Below are 13,941 nucleotides of genomic sequence, written 5' to 3' on the forward strand. Positions count from 1 at the left end.
CTAAGACCCCAATCTTGCCTTCTGCACAATATAAGCAAATCCTTATGGCCAAATTGAGTCCCACTAGTCTAACGGGATGGGCTCTGCCTAAGAGGCAAAGAGAATCAGTGAGAATCCAACTGTAGGATCTGAGGCAAACCAACATGGCAAACCTGGAGAACAGAAACTAGAGCTTACTCTCCATTTTCCTGCTTTTTTCAAAATAGTTAGTTTATTTATTTGTTAGTCTTCTGGGTGAAGAAGGAAAACACCACAGCTTACTTGCATAAGTGAATTGTAGGCTAGTTTGGGAAATTCTGGTTTCAAAGTATTTTCTTTAAGTGGCATGATTTTTCTAAGGAGTTTAACTATGGTTTTAGGAGTGTGGACTGGTTCATATGGCAACAGCAGCAGTGAGAGTGCTGCGGTCCTGGAAGTGCCCCTTTTCTTGAAGCTGTTGCATTGCTCCATCTCCCTTATCCCTTGTGAAGGATACAACCCCTGTGCAAGTGTGACATTATTTTGTTTTCACTTTCTTCAGAGCTTTTTTCATTTTCATTTGGTTTGGTTTTTCACTACTCATTTATGGACTGCAAATATGCCCTCACAAGATGGATACAGGTAAAAAATTGGGATTTTTTTCTGGTTACCAAATTAAAACAGAAACTATTTTTGCAGCACTCCTTCACATGAACAAATGGACCTCAAATAAATATTTTAATAGTTTCTTAGATATTTAAAATAAAATATCTTGAAAAAAATAAATGCAAACATCTAGGAACCAATCCCTTTCAGAGCATTTGCTACTCTTCGTCATATCATAATGAAGGACTGAACACATCTCACATTCACATTCTATGTTTTGCACACTCACACATAGTCCACTTCGATACAGGCTCTCTGGGAAGGACAGGTCAGGAAGGTGAGAAGGGGGAGTTGCCGTTATATGAGAAGGCAGTGGGAATGCATGGGGGTCTGCCTGGGGACAGGTGAGGGGCCAGCTGAGAGCTGATGGGTCAGGGTTAGCAGGCGGACCAACATGGGTGACTCTGTAGTGGGTGTCTGCTACAGACTGCCTTCTCAGGAAGAAGAAACAGATGAGGCCTTCTTCAGACAACTGGAAGAAGCCTCATGTTTGCATGCCCTAGTCCTCACAGGAGACTTCAATCACCCTGATTTCTGCTGGAGGGACAACACAGCAATCCAGGGGGTTTCTAGAGTGCATTGATAACAACTTCCTAACACAGGTGTTACAGGAGCTGACTAGGGGAGGGGGTATGCTGGTCCTCATACTTACAAACAAGGAAGAACTGGTTGGAGATGTGAAAGCTGGGGGCAGCCTTGGCTGCTGCGTTCAGGAGATGCTGGAGTTCAGGATCCTGCAAGAAGGGAGTAGGGCAAAAAGCAGGATCACAACCCTGGACTTCAGGAGAGCAGACTGCAGCCTATTCAGGGAAATGCTTGGAAGAACCCTGTGGGATATGGCCCTGGAGGGAAGAGGGGTCCAAGACAGCTGGGTGGTATTCAAGGATCACCTCCTCCAAGCTCAAGAAAGTCCATCCCAACAAGCGGGGAATCAAGCAAAGGCAGCAGGAAGCCTGCATGGATGAACAAAGAGCTCCTGACTACACTCAAACATAAGGAAGTGTACAAGAGGTGGAACCAGGGACAGGTCACCCACGAGGAACAGAGAGACACTGTCTGAGCATGCAGGGATGGGGTTAGAGAAACTAAAACCCACCTGGAGTTGAATCTGGCCAGGGATGTGAAGGGCAATAAGAAAGGCTTCTACAAGTACATAAGCAGCAAAAGGAAAGCTAGGGAAAATGTGGCCCACTGCAGGGGCCCTGGTGACAGAGGACATGGAAAAGGCAGAGGTACTGAATGCCTTCTTCAACTCAGTCTTTATGGGCAAGACTGGCCCTCAGGAATCCCAGGCTGCTGGGACCAGAGGTGAAGTCTGGAGCAAAGAAGACTTACCCTTGGTGGAGGAGGAACAGGGAACATACACAAGTCCATGGGACCTGATAGGATGCGCACACGAGTGCTGTGGGAGTGGGCCAAGATCATTGCAAAGGCCACTCTCAGTTATCTTTGAAAGGTCATGGCAATCAGGAGAGGTTCCAGAGGACTGGACAAAAGCAAATGTAAACCCCTATCTTTAAGAAGGGCAAGAAGGACCTGGGGAACTAAAGGCTGGTCAGGTTCACCTCCATCCCTGGGAAGATGGAGTCACTAATCCTGATCACTATTTCCAGACATGTGAAGGACAGGAAGGTGACTGGGAGTAATCAGCATGGATTTATAAGGGGAAATCATGCTTAACCAACCTGACAGCCTTCTGTGATGAGATGACTGGCTTGGTGGATGAGGGGAGAGCAGCAGATGTTGTTTATCTTGATTTTTAATGATGTTTTTGACACTGTTTCCCATAACATCCTCATAGACAAGCTGATGAAGTACAAGCTAGATAAGCAGGCAGTGAGGTAGACTGAAAACTGGCTGAACTGCTGAGCTCAGTGGTTTGTGATTGGCACCATAAAGTCCAGCTGGAAACCAATCACTAATGGTGTCACCCAGGGGTTGATAATGGGTCCAATACTGTTTAACATTTTCATTAAAGACTGGATGATGGGACCAAATGCATCCTCAGCAAGTTCACAGACGATGCAAAACTGGGAGGAGTGGCTGATTCACCAGATGGTTGCGCTGCTATTCAGAGGGACCTTGACAGGCTGGAGAAATGGGCAGAGAGGAACCTTATGAAGCTCAACAAAAGGAAGGGCAAAGTCCTGAACTTGGGGAGGGATAACTCCACACACCAGCACATGCTGGGAGCTGACCAGCTGGAAAGCAGCTTTACAGAGAAGGAGCTGGGGGTCCTGGTGGAAAACAAGTTGAACATGGGCCAGCAATGTGCCCTCATGGCAAAGGCGGCTAACGGTATCCTGGGCTACATTAGATAGAGTGTTGCCAGCAGGTTGAGGGAGATGATCCTTCCCCTCTGCTCAGCCCTGGTGAGGCTGCATCTGGAGTGCTGGGCTCGCCAATACAAGAAATACATGGACCTGCTGGAGTGAATCCAGTGAAGGGCCGCAGAGATGATTAAGGGACTGGAGCATCTGACATATGAGGAGACTCTGAGAGAGCTGGAACTTTTCAGCCTGGAGAAGAGAAGGCTCGGGGGGGATCTTATCAATGTGTATAAAAACCTGAAGGGAGGGTATAAAGAGGATGGAGCCAAACTCTTCTCAGGGGTGCTCAGTGACAGGACGAGTAGCAAAGGGCACAAACTGAAGTCCTGGAAATTCTATCTGAATACGCGAAAACACTCCTTTACTATGAGGGTGGTTGAACATTGGAACAGGTTGCCCAGAGAGGTTGTGGAGTCTCCATCCTTGGAGATATTCAAAACCCACCTGGACACGGTCCTTGGCAATCTGCTCTAGGTGACCCTGCTTAAGCAGGGGGGTTGGACCAGATGATCTCCAGAGGTCCCTTCCAACCCCAACTATTCTGTGATTGTTTTTCTGTTGTTGGTGGTGGGTTTTTTTCCCCCTTTCCTCACGAAGTATTTTGCTTTCAAAGATCTGTGTATTAGTGAATTCTTTATAGCTAGAACTTGCCCATGAAGGAATAATGTTACATAAAACAAGTCTGAAGTCTGAACTTCAGTCTGAAATATTCCCTCTCACCAACAAGCATTAGAGATCCCGATCTACATCACACGCCAGCCACTTACCACATACACTTTCCTTTACTAGGACTTCTTTATTTGCCAGTGAGTCATGACCAATCATCTAACTAAATATTCTTCCCCAAAACAAGCAATTCTCTGAAATATGTCACCACAAGAAAGAAATAATATTTAAACTGGACATACTTTTTCTTTATTTAACTACATTTCAACAAAATATTTGATTTTGGTGTGACATTTTCCAGCTCAAAGCCAATCATTCCTCCCATCTTTTTCTGGCTGATCTGTGAGTCTCCTGAATTCTCTTTCTCCTAATCTGCTTTACCTACATTTTAAGAGCACGGCTGACTTCCCATATTGACATCTGTTAGTTAACCTTTAAATAGGTTTCAGTGGAGCCCATGCATTTTTCCTTGTAAGAGCTATGAAGCTCCAAAAACAGTTCACTAAGTATGCTGATACCTCATCAGTAATGAAGGAACTGACTAAAGAATTTTGTTGTATTAACCAGATGGGAGACAAATGAGGACTAATATGTTGTTTTAGAGAATTTAGGTACATGAACTACTCTGAAAGATGCACTGAATAAAATTTCAATTCAAATATTTAAAGACTGCTGAATTTGCCGTTTTAAGCTTAAACTATTTTCTATATCACATTCTAAAAAAAGCCTCTTCCTGATTTTTTTAAGGAAAACTACACTAAAAAGTAGAAAAAATTATCAGCAAAAATAACCTTACAGATGTCTAAATTTACTAAACTCACGTACCTGACTGATTTTATCTGATATTAAAACTATACCATACAACAGACATTACATGTCCTCTTTCATGGAAACAGTAAACCCCACTTTAATTAAATTACATAATGCTGCCTAATATTTACAACCAGTAAATGGCAAACCTTACTTTTTCTTACCATATTAAAATCATTATGAGCTAATCTAAGAGCGAGCAGTAGCAGTTTCAGTGACTATACTGAGAGAGAATTCAAAAATAAAATGCAACCCAAATGCATCTTCCCCACAAAATACTCCATGCAAGTCCAAATGAGAAAGATAAAAGAAACTACTGTTTCAATATATGTACATCTATACAGTTTCCACTTTAACTAAGACAGAATCCATATATTTGAAAAATTAAATATAAAGGCTTCCTTCTATTTAACATAAATACATGAAACAAAGGTTCCATTTTGACTAATGTGCCAGAAGCTCCTACCCTGTGGACACCCTGATCAGTAACTTCTTTAGTTTCTACTACCAAGGATAATACCTGGCCTTTATAAGCATGGCCTATAATATTTTGGCTCTTCTGGCTGCTTATGGCCAGCTCTCCAAGTGATTCAACTCTCATCATCAGTGACTTGTCAACTTGTTCAGCATTTACTTCTAAATTATCTGCAAGCTTTTTCAGAAAAGATTTTTTTTCTCCAGCACCATGGTAAACATGCTTATTGGAATTTGTAAGAATTGATTCTTGGCCTTTTGCCATATAATATATGGTATTATAAATATAATTATAAATTCCGGCAGACACACAACTGCTAAATAACAGTAAATGGAAATTCCTAAGACCTATACATTAACTCATTGCTTCTTAAGTAATTAAAATGTTTTACAGAAATTTATTGAGTCAATCCTTATTATATTTAAAACAAATTAATAATCTCACAAAAAGATAACATTGCTTGTCTCAAAAAAACCCAGAAAAATCTGATATTCCATCCTGCTTCTATGTCATTTATAATACTACCACTTTCACCCACTAATGAACCAAAGAAGCTCAGATTCTTCCTGCTCCTGTCCTTTCTTGTCCTTAATTTTGCTGGCAATTGATTTCTGAGTCACTTTCTTTCCCTTATCAAGTTTTACAGTGTTCAGTTTTTACTTTATATTCAATACCGTCAATTGTCCCTTTCTTTCACTTGTTTGCACACATACACGTGGCACAGTTGCTTTCACATTCTTGTTAAGCCAGTTTGCTGTATTAAATAGAATAACTTTTCTCTTAATTGTAATTTTTATATATTTGCTAAAATATTCTCCAGCAGTTTATATTATCATTAACATTTTTTCTATATAAATCCTTTGTTCTTATTCAAGTCATAATTTTTTCTATCTTGTTGCAATTTGTCTATTTTAAGCCTCTCTGTAGTATTTGTTAATGGTCTGTCTTGGAAATGGCCCATAACATGTGCTCCTATAGATTAAAATAACTATCATCTCCCTTTCTGATAAAACGGCATTAGTATAGGACTCCTATGTTTCTGGAATATTTTCATTGAACCTCCTGCATAGCAGGACATGTCTAGAAATTATTCTATATATACTCACCTGCCTTAATTAGAAAATACAGACAGTGACTTGCTGCCTTTCCCTTACTGCATTCCTTTGGGCAGATTTCTTTCTGTCTTCCAGTCTCCTTCATAACAGGAATGATAAGGTTCCAGACTTTTCCCAATGGTGGTGGTTTCAACAATCAACAATAGTTTATGATGATAAAAAGCTGTTTATTTTTTGCTGGTTTGTAATGAGGAATGCAAGAACAAATCTTTTTCTGGTCTTTGGACAAGCCTATGTCACAGACAAGAACAAGCTGGCTGAGATTTAATAGAGATAGAATGGAAATCATGGAAACTTATGGTTCTAGTTGTTAAGTTGTAATGTCTAGCCATAATGGTAAGGCTTTTACAGAAGGGGGGGGGGGTTGGGAGAGAGAGTTCACATGTGCTTACTAAATCTTGGTATCTTGATACCAGAAGACATCCACAATTAAAAATATATGCATTCAGATTATTTTTGTAATTCATAATGAACAAGTATATTATCTTAAAAGACTATTTTATATAAACCTGTGCTAGAACTGTACATATGCATTGTATTCCTGTTATAAGGCTACTAGGTTCTAAGCTGTTTGTTCTTGACTGAATAAGCTAGAAAAAGTCACTCCAATTACAATACTTTTTTCCAAGGAAAACTGCTGTAGAGGTAATCTGAAGCTAAGTACATAATAAACGAAACACAAACTACTACATAGTAATAAACAAAAAAATTAGAAAATTAGAGAAATGCAGAAATTAGAGAAGCAAAGATTATGTTCTATACATACTTCACATAAGAGCTGAGAACTTGCCAGAAAGTCTCAATAAATTGAACAGAACTGTGTGATGTAGCTACATGCATGTATACCCCACCTTTGCAAATTTGACACTGTACCACATACAAATCTGAACCTGCAAAGGTAGCAACAAAGCCACTGAGACTGAACCAAAACATCTGCATTGAAAATGATCTCAGGTACTAGTGACACAAAGAACTGTACTGTAAAGAAATTGTACTGTAAATGTCAAAAGAATGAGAGGGCTGATAAACGAACCAGTCTTCCAAGTTAGCTGTATCTGTTGTGAAAATGAATTTAATTACTGAGGAACCTATTTTTTAACCTTAACCAGTCTTAATTTCAGCAAGGATTTCTTTATAAAACAGCCTAAGTTTGGCAAATAAAGTAGGTAAATTTCTATTTCCCAACATAGAGATGCTACATGTAAACAGTTAAAGGAAGTATGACATATCTCTCTCCATCAGACATCTCCCACTCTCTCTCATGTCTCTCAATACCAAATGGGGATCTGCTTTGTCAAAATTTTGCTTGCAGAAATTGGCAAAATCTGTAAACATCCTATTTAAAGATTTTTGAACTATAATAGCAATGTAACACTGGTCAGCTTAAAATTTAATAATTTATCCTGTGGAAATACATGAAAGGATTCATTGGCTTTTGGGCCCCAATTCAACAATGTATTTGACTGCATCTTAACTTCACACATACAGATTAATCCCACTGACTTTTCCTTTGAGCAGAGTAGAAACAAACATGAGATAATACAGAGGAGAGATTGAGAACAGGAAAGAAGAATGAGCGTGCTATTTAAAGCAGCAGAACACCACCATTACAGTTAGAAAGGCAGACGTTTGCTGTAGTGCGGAGCTCTCACTGAACAGTCACCAAAGAGCAGAAGATAAATCAGTGGAGGTCTGAGGCCAGGCCTGTGGCCTGCGTTCTCACAGACTGCACACTTCCTTGGATAGGCACACAGCTGTCCTTGAGCTGTGCCCTTTCCCCACTACTTTTAGATATAAAATCAATCCTCAGTCTAGCTGTATGCACCATGCACAGGAAGATCTTCCAGAACCACTGCAGTATGTGTGCAAAGCAAACAAGAAGCCTTACACTCACTTAAGGGGAGTTAAACTGGGCTACTCTGCTGGTGATAAATTTTAATAAGATACTAAAATAAACTAATTAAATTTGGTAAGAATTTAAAAATGTTTAACTGAAAATAGAATGCAGAGGCTTGCATAATATACTTTTAGCAAAGTCGGATCATTCTGAACTTTCAAATGCTTGGCATCATAAATAATATAAAGCAAAGACTCACTGAGCTGAGTGGCAAATCAGTTTCACTTCATAGGGAAACCTTCCATCCAGTATTACTATCTGACATAAGACTGCTTTGAAGATCACAGAAGTACTGCCAAGTGTTCAACAGATTTTCCACATATTCCAAAACAACAGAGATATCTTGTTTTATACCAATCATGTGTAGAGATGAACTGCATTTGTGAAAATATTCATACAGATTGATAGTGTATCTATGACCATTAGTGAGTTCACACTATCTATTATCTCAACTGAGTAATAGAGAATGTTTCTTCATTCTTATATTTAATTGTTCAGTGATTCAAAAATGATGTTGAACTTGCTGCCTATGAAATTAAAACAAAAATATTATACCCATAAATGAATTTTTAAAATGGCATTTTCTTACCAGATTTTCTCCTTTTAAGTACGGAAGATCTTCTTCATCTTAATTTGTCCAAGTCCTCCAGAGGCAGCATAACTAATAGAAAAATCTGGACTGCATTCCATACTGGGCAAAGTTATTTCCCATGTTCGGATCCCTGCCGCACCTGTACAAATTCAAAGGCAACAGTTGGTACAAATATTATTGCAGACTGTATTTAGTCACAGCATTTTATTACTGATGACGGGGCAAAAGAAGTAACAAATCCAGTTTGCTCTCAGAACAACAAAAAAAATGTACTGACAGAGCTACAAATTCAAAGAGGAAAAAAATATTTTTAATTTAAGCTGAAAACATACTGAGTCAATGACATTTTATTTTCCTAGCACCATTTTTACAGTCCATTTTCAGATTCAATCATTTTCTTAACCCAGCTTTCTTAATCCAGAAGCTAAATTATAGTGCCATAGAAATATCACCATTTCAGTTGAGGAGGAGAACAGTGTTGGGGAGAATTCAAAGCTGGAAGTTCACAAGGCACTAAACTACAGGAGGGTTTGGGGAGTACTGACCGAAGCATGACACTGTGACAACTGCCACCCTTGTTACCTTCTCCAGTATAATGCAATAGTTATGCCAGAAAGGATCCACTACCTGCAAGTTTAAGAGCCAACGTTTGGAATTGTGAAGAACACTGCAAATGCCAAGCAGTTCTGTTATGACGAACTTCATTAACTGTCAGTGCTCAATTAGCACACTAAAAATCACACCAGAAAGTGAAGTCTTTCACTCCAGCTTTTAAGAAACATGTAATAGAACGGGCAACATTTAAATTGCATACTATTAATATGTTTTTAATAAATTGCTTGTAGTTTGTTTCTATTACATAGTATGATATATAATTGAAGCTAAATGAGAAAGGACAAAAATTTAAGAGAAAGATACAATTTTGGACATATTTCTCTACTGTCATATCAAACCTCTCATCTAAATTTGGGAAGAATGGAATTGCACTTGAATTAGAGCTTTGCTGGCTAGGTCTCAGTTCCATCTCCTAGAGCTAGCAGAATGGTTGTCGGTGTGATATATTCTAGAGTTATTCAAGTCTCAAGGCCAAAGAATCAGTTCTCAGGAAAAAAGTGAAGTATGATACACAGGACTTAATCTGGAAAGCCTCTACACAATCTCCATAGATCTCAAGTAATCATTACAGCACTAAAGGAAGCAAAATGGGAATACTGCACTTTTGGAATCTCACATGAGAGCACTGCAAATTCCCCATAGAAGCAGTAACAACAAAACACAAAAAGAAAATAGGTTGAAAAGAAAGGAAATGTCTGCAGTCACTACTTATTCTATTTACGCAATTCAAAAGGTAACAGAGATCAGTATATTTTAAATGAAGACACTAAACCAGAGAACATTTTCATAAAAAATTAAGCCTTTTAAAAAATATAAATACAAGATAAAGGAAAATGTGTTGAAAAGTGAATGCATAATTGCAGAGAAATGATGAAGTAAATTTCTCCTTTAATGAAGAGAAATACCAACAGTTAAGGAACTTTCAGAGAATAGGAGTACTGCTATGAGATGGCAGGCATTAGTTATAGCACTATATATAGGAATGATCTATGATTTAACTCACTGGAACCTCTGTTTTTAATCATGGAATATTTATAGAGCATCAATAGCAGGCATGCTCCTTTTTAGAGACGAAGGATGATATTTCTTACTTTTACAGTGTTTTTCAGAAAGAATATATATTTTTATATATATTCAAATATATACATATATTCAAAATATTCAGATATCATATATGCCCTTACTAAGATAAAGGCATCTAGGCTGACATACCGGAGTGTTTTACAAGCTTTAATTCATTTTATCACAAAATCCCTAAGACATTGCTAAACAGAGAGGAAGATGAGCAATGAAATTCAGTTACGACAATGGCAAAATAATAAATACAAGGAGGGTGGTTTACACTACATAAAGCTGACTTTAAAATTAAGTGCATCAACTCTGAAAAGACAACTCAGGCACTAGCTAATGTGCAGCATCATAATTTTTAAAGGCCCTAAAACATTACAGTTTACAATGATAGAAATTGTTATTTTGCTATGCTATATAGTGATGGTATGGTCTCATCTGGAAATGGTGTTGCTATGGTTATTTCTACTCAAAAAGAGTACAGGACAAAAAGAAACAGCTCAGAAACGAGCTATGAAGATGAATAAAAATACGGAAAAACTCTTATAAAGAAAGACCATAAAGACTGATATACTTTGGAGAGGAAAGAAAAAAAAAAAAGATAAAAGCGTAGAAAACAATAGCATGAATAAGGTAAACAGAGAATTTCTATTCATTCTGTTATAGTATAAAGGACAATTCAATTAAATCAAACATGGCAATTTCAGATATTTTTTTGGCACACTTTGTGGAACTACCCACCATACAGTATCATTGAGTTTCACAGTTTGTCTGACTGGAAAAGAAATTGAACTCTTCTATGGGTACCATTATATACATATGTACGTGCAGTTGCCAATAATAAAACGCCCCCAGATTTTTCAAAAGGGGATTATTCAGGCTCATGTATGTCCTACTGAGGTTCAAGGAAAAACTTCCACAGGGAGTAAGTTGTTCTATAGCGTACTATGACTGAATGTTTTGAAACATTCCATATATAGATTAGACAGATATCAGACAAGGTGAATTATGAAACTGATTCAGTTTAGAAAAAAAATGTATTTCTAAAGAAAGCAGATCAGAGTGGCCAGAGATGGAAAAACACTAGACTAGAGCTCTTTCTCTGATTCGACCAAGGTAAAACACATATTGATGCACCACATTTATCAAAGATTATCTATATACATTAGTCTGTAGCCTCGGTACCCAAGTATTTTCAAGGAAATAGGAATGTTACTTATTTGTCTGAAAAAAAATCTGAAATTCTGTGAGGATCAGATTCTGGTAAACTGAAACATTGACATGTTTGTATACCACATCCATGTTAAATCACTTTAAATAAATTGTTGATATCAATGCAAGACTTTTCATGTTGAAGGATCCAAAGAACTTCAAAAGTTCTGTACATTCACTATCACTGACATGAAGGGCCAAGCAGCCAGATAACACATTTCTCTCTGCAATCCATATCAGGGAAAGCAAAATAGTCATCAGGATATCCAGCTATCACGATAAGTATTCTAGGGAACTTAGACATCCAGAGACAGCAAGAACACTGTTGCTAAGATGACCAATAAGTTTACAGGTATTACATTAACCCTTCTCAGAAGACTAAGAAGTCAGCAAACTACGCAGATTTCCAGGTGGTGCTTGAGTATCTAGCATTTCAAATAACATTTCATGAAAGTGCAGTCAGAGGCCAGCTGGTAAAGCCTCAGTACATGTGCACAGTGCTGTTCTATAGGATTTTCACTGCTTCTGGAATGTAGAAGAGAAATATTAATGAACATACGCACTGTTCAAAGGGGTTTCACCCATTCCCCTTATCCTACATTCCTGAAGATGTATCTGCAGTCTACAGTGGCAAGATGAAATAACTCAAGGAACCACACAAAGATATCAGAAATTAGGGGACTGGCCCGTGATTGCCAAATAAACCTGACTGCAAAGAATCAAGGTTTTTAGTTTCATCAACAACTCTTTGGTGTCTGAAACAGAGATTAACAGATGTGTTTTAAGAAATCCATTTCTATTATTTGACACGGTTTCTGCAGTGTCATGTCTCCTCTTACAGTCTTTGAAATAAAAAACATGCAATGACTGGCTTTCACTCTCTACAGAATACAGACAAGGAAAATGGATGGGTGACTAAGATTGATAAAAACCTTTAAGAACTAAGTAGAGGAGAATTTGCATTTCATTCATATAGAAGACAATTAAGCTATGTATATGAATATAGTATTTCATATGGCAATGAATCCAGTATCTACAACTGAGTCATCTGAAAATAATCAGAAACAGCTTATGCCTTCTAATACTCAGGAGGAGTAACTTGGAAAGCCGCTTGAATGCAGTTAAAATTCTTATTACTAGCTTATTCTGAAACTTGGCTGATAAATTTAACAACCTCACTTTGGTTGACAAACACATCACACATAATAAACTCGCACACTTTGTCGAACAGCTGCATAATAGAATTTATTTCATTGGTAGGAAGCACCAATGAAGGAAACATTAAAAACTTTATTGAAGCAAAGTTAGGCTCTGCAAACTTACAAGGACAAGTACACAAAAAAGAACCTTGGTTGCAGAAGTTTCAGACCTCAAATTCTTCCCTTTTTCTTGGACAGCAACTTCCCTGTTACTTGCAGTTTCACTGCCACTGGTGCTAGTACAATCAGAGAACGCCAGGCAAAAGCAAAGTTTCTGCTAGAATAGACCACAAACGATACAAGGCCCAAGTGACTCCAGGAAGTCTAAGTGCTGGGACCTCCGCAGTTGTAAGGTATGAGCATGGTAAAAATACGAGCATGAAGGAGACACTCTTCGGGACAAACCCATTCTAAAACTATGGGGCATCCCAATTAATCCTGATTTTATACTATTACCTTAAAGAGCATCCCTACCTATATGCTGTTCCCCAATTATTTCTCACATGGAATACAGGCATATAGATATGGAAAACCAGTCACGCACAGCAAGAACATCTGTCAGCCAGTGACGGTCCTCAAACACCCGTTTATTTGTGCTGCCCTTTTGCAAATGAGTTAATATGCCTACATCTCATTCACAGGGAGGACAAAATTTTGTTCCTCCTGCAAACATTAACCACCTAGATAACCTTCCTAATTCTTATTTTGCTCCAAAAAAGCTTTAGAACATTAACATATTAAAAATAAGTCTACTAGCATTTTAATCGGCAAAGATCAAAAATTGCTAAACTTAGAAAGTCCTGGACACAAATAGCTCAAATCAGCGTATCCTTCATTTTACACTGAATAACTAAACAGTATTATTACAAAATTCTGGTTAAGATTCAGAACAATCCATTTTTGTAGAAGAAAACAGACCATCGCACTGAGGGCTTGGTTGCTCAAAAGACTCAGCTGGACAACCCTGCCTGTGGTAAGCCCAAATGCCAGCAGAGTCGAAGGCCCCTTCAGGATAAGCTGACACACACAGTCTGAAAGTACAAGGCCAGAGTCCACATGATTATAAAAACAGGTAAACTTTTGAAAGCTAAGGTATTTTAGCTCAAACAATAATACCAGGATCAAAAATATTATATTTCTAAAATGCAAGGACTGGCAGTTTGCTCTCATAAACAAAATAATATGCTCCATAGTCACAAAATGGTAAGTATGATTTTAATACGTGCAATCAAGAATTTATGTATCATAAATGCCCAGGGCCATGTCAGGTAATGGTGAATAAGAGTATAACTTTACAACAGAAACTAGAATATTTCATTGCTTGTGATGTATTGAAGA

The sequence above is a fragment of the Apteryx mantelli genome, chromosome 12, assembly GCF_036417845.1.
Source record: "Apteryx mantelli isolate bAptMan1 chromosome 12, bAptMan1.hap1, whole genome shotgun sequence".
Taxonomy (NCBI): Eukaryota; Metazoa; Chordata; class Aves; order Apterygiformes; family Apterygidae; genus Apteryx; species Apteryx mantelli.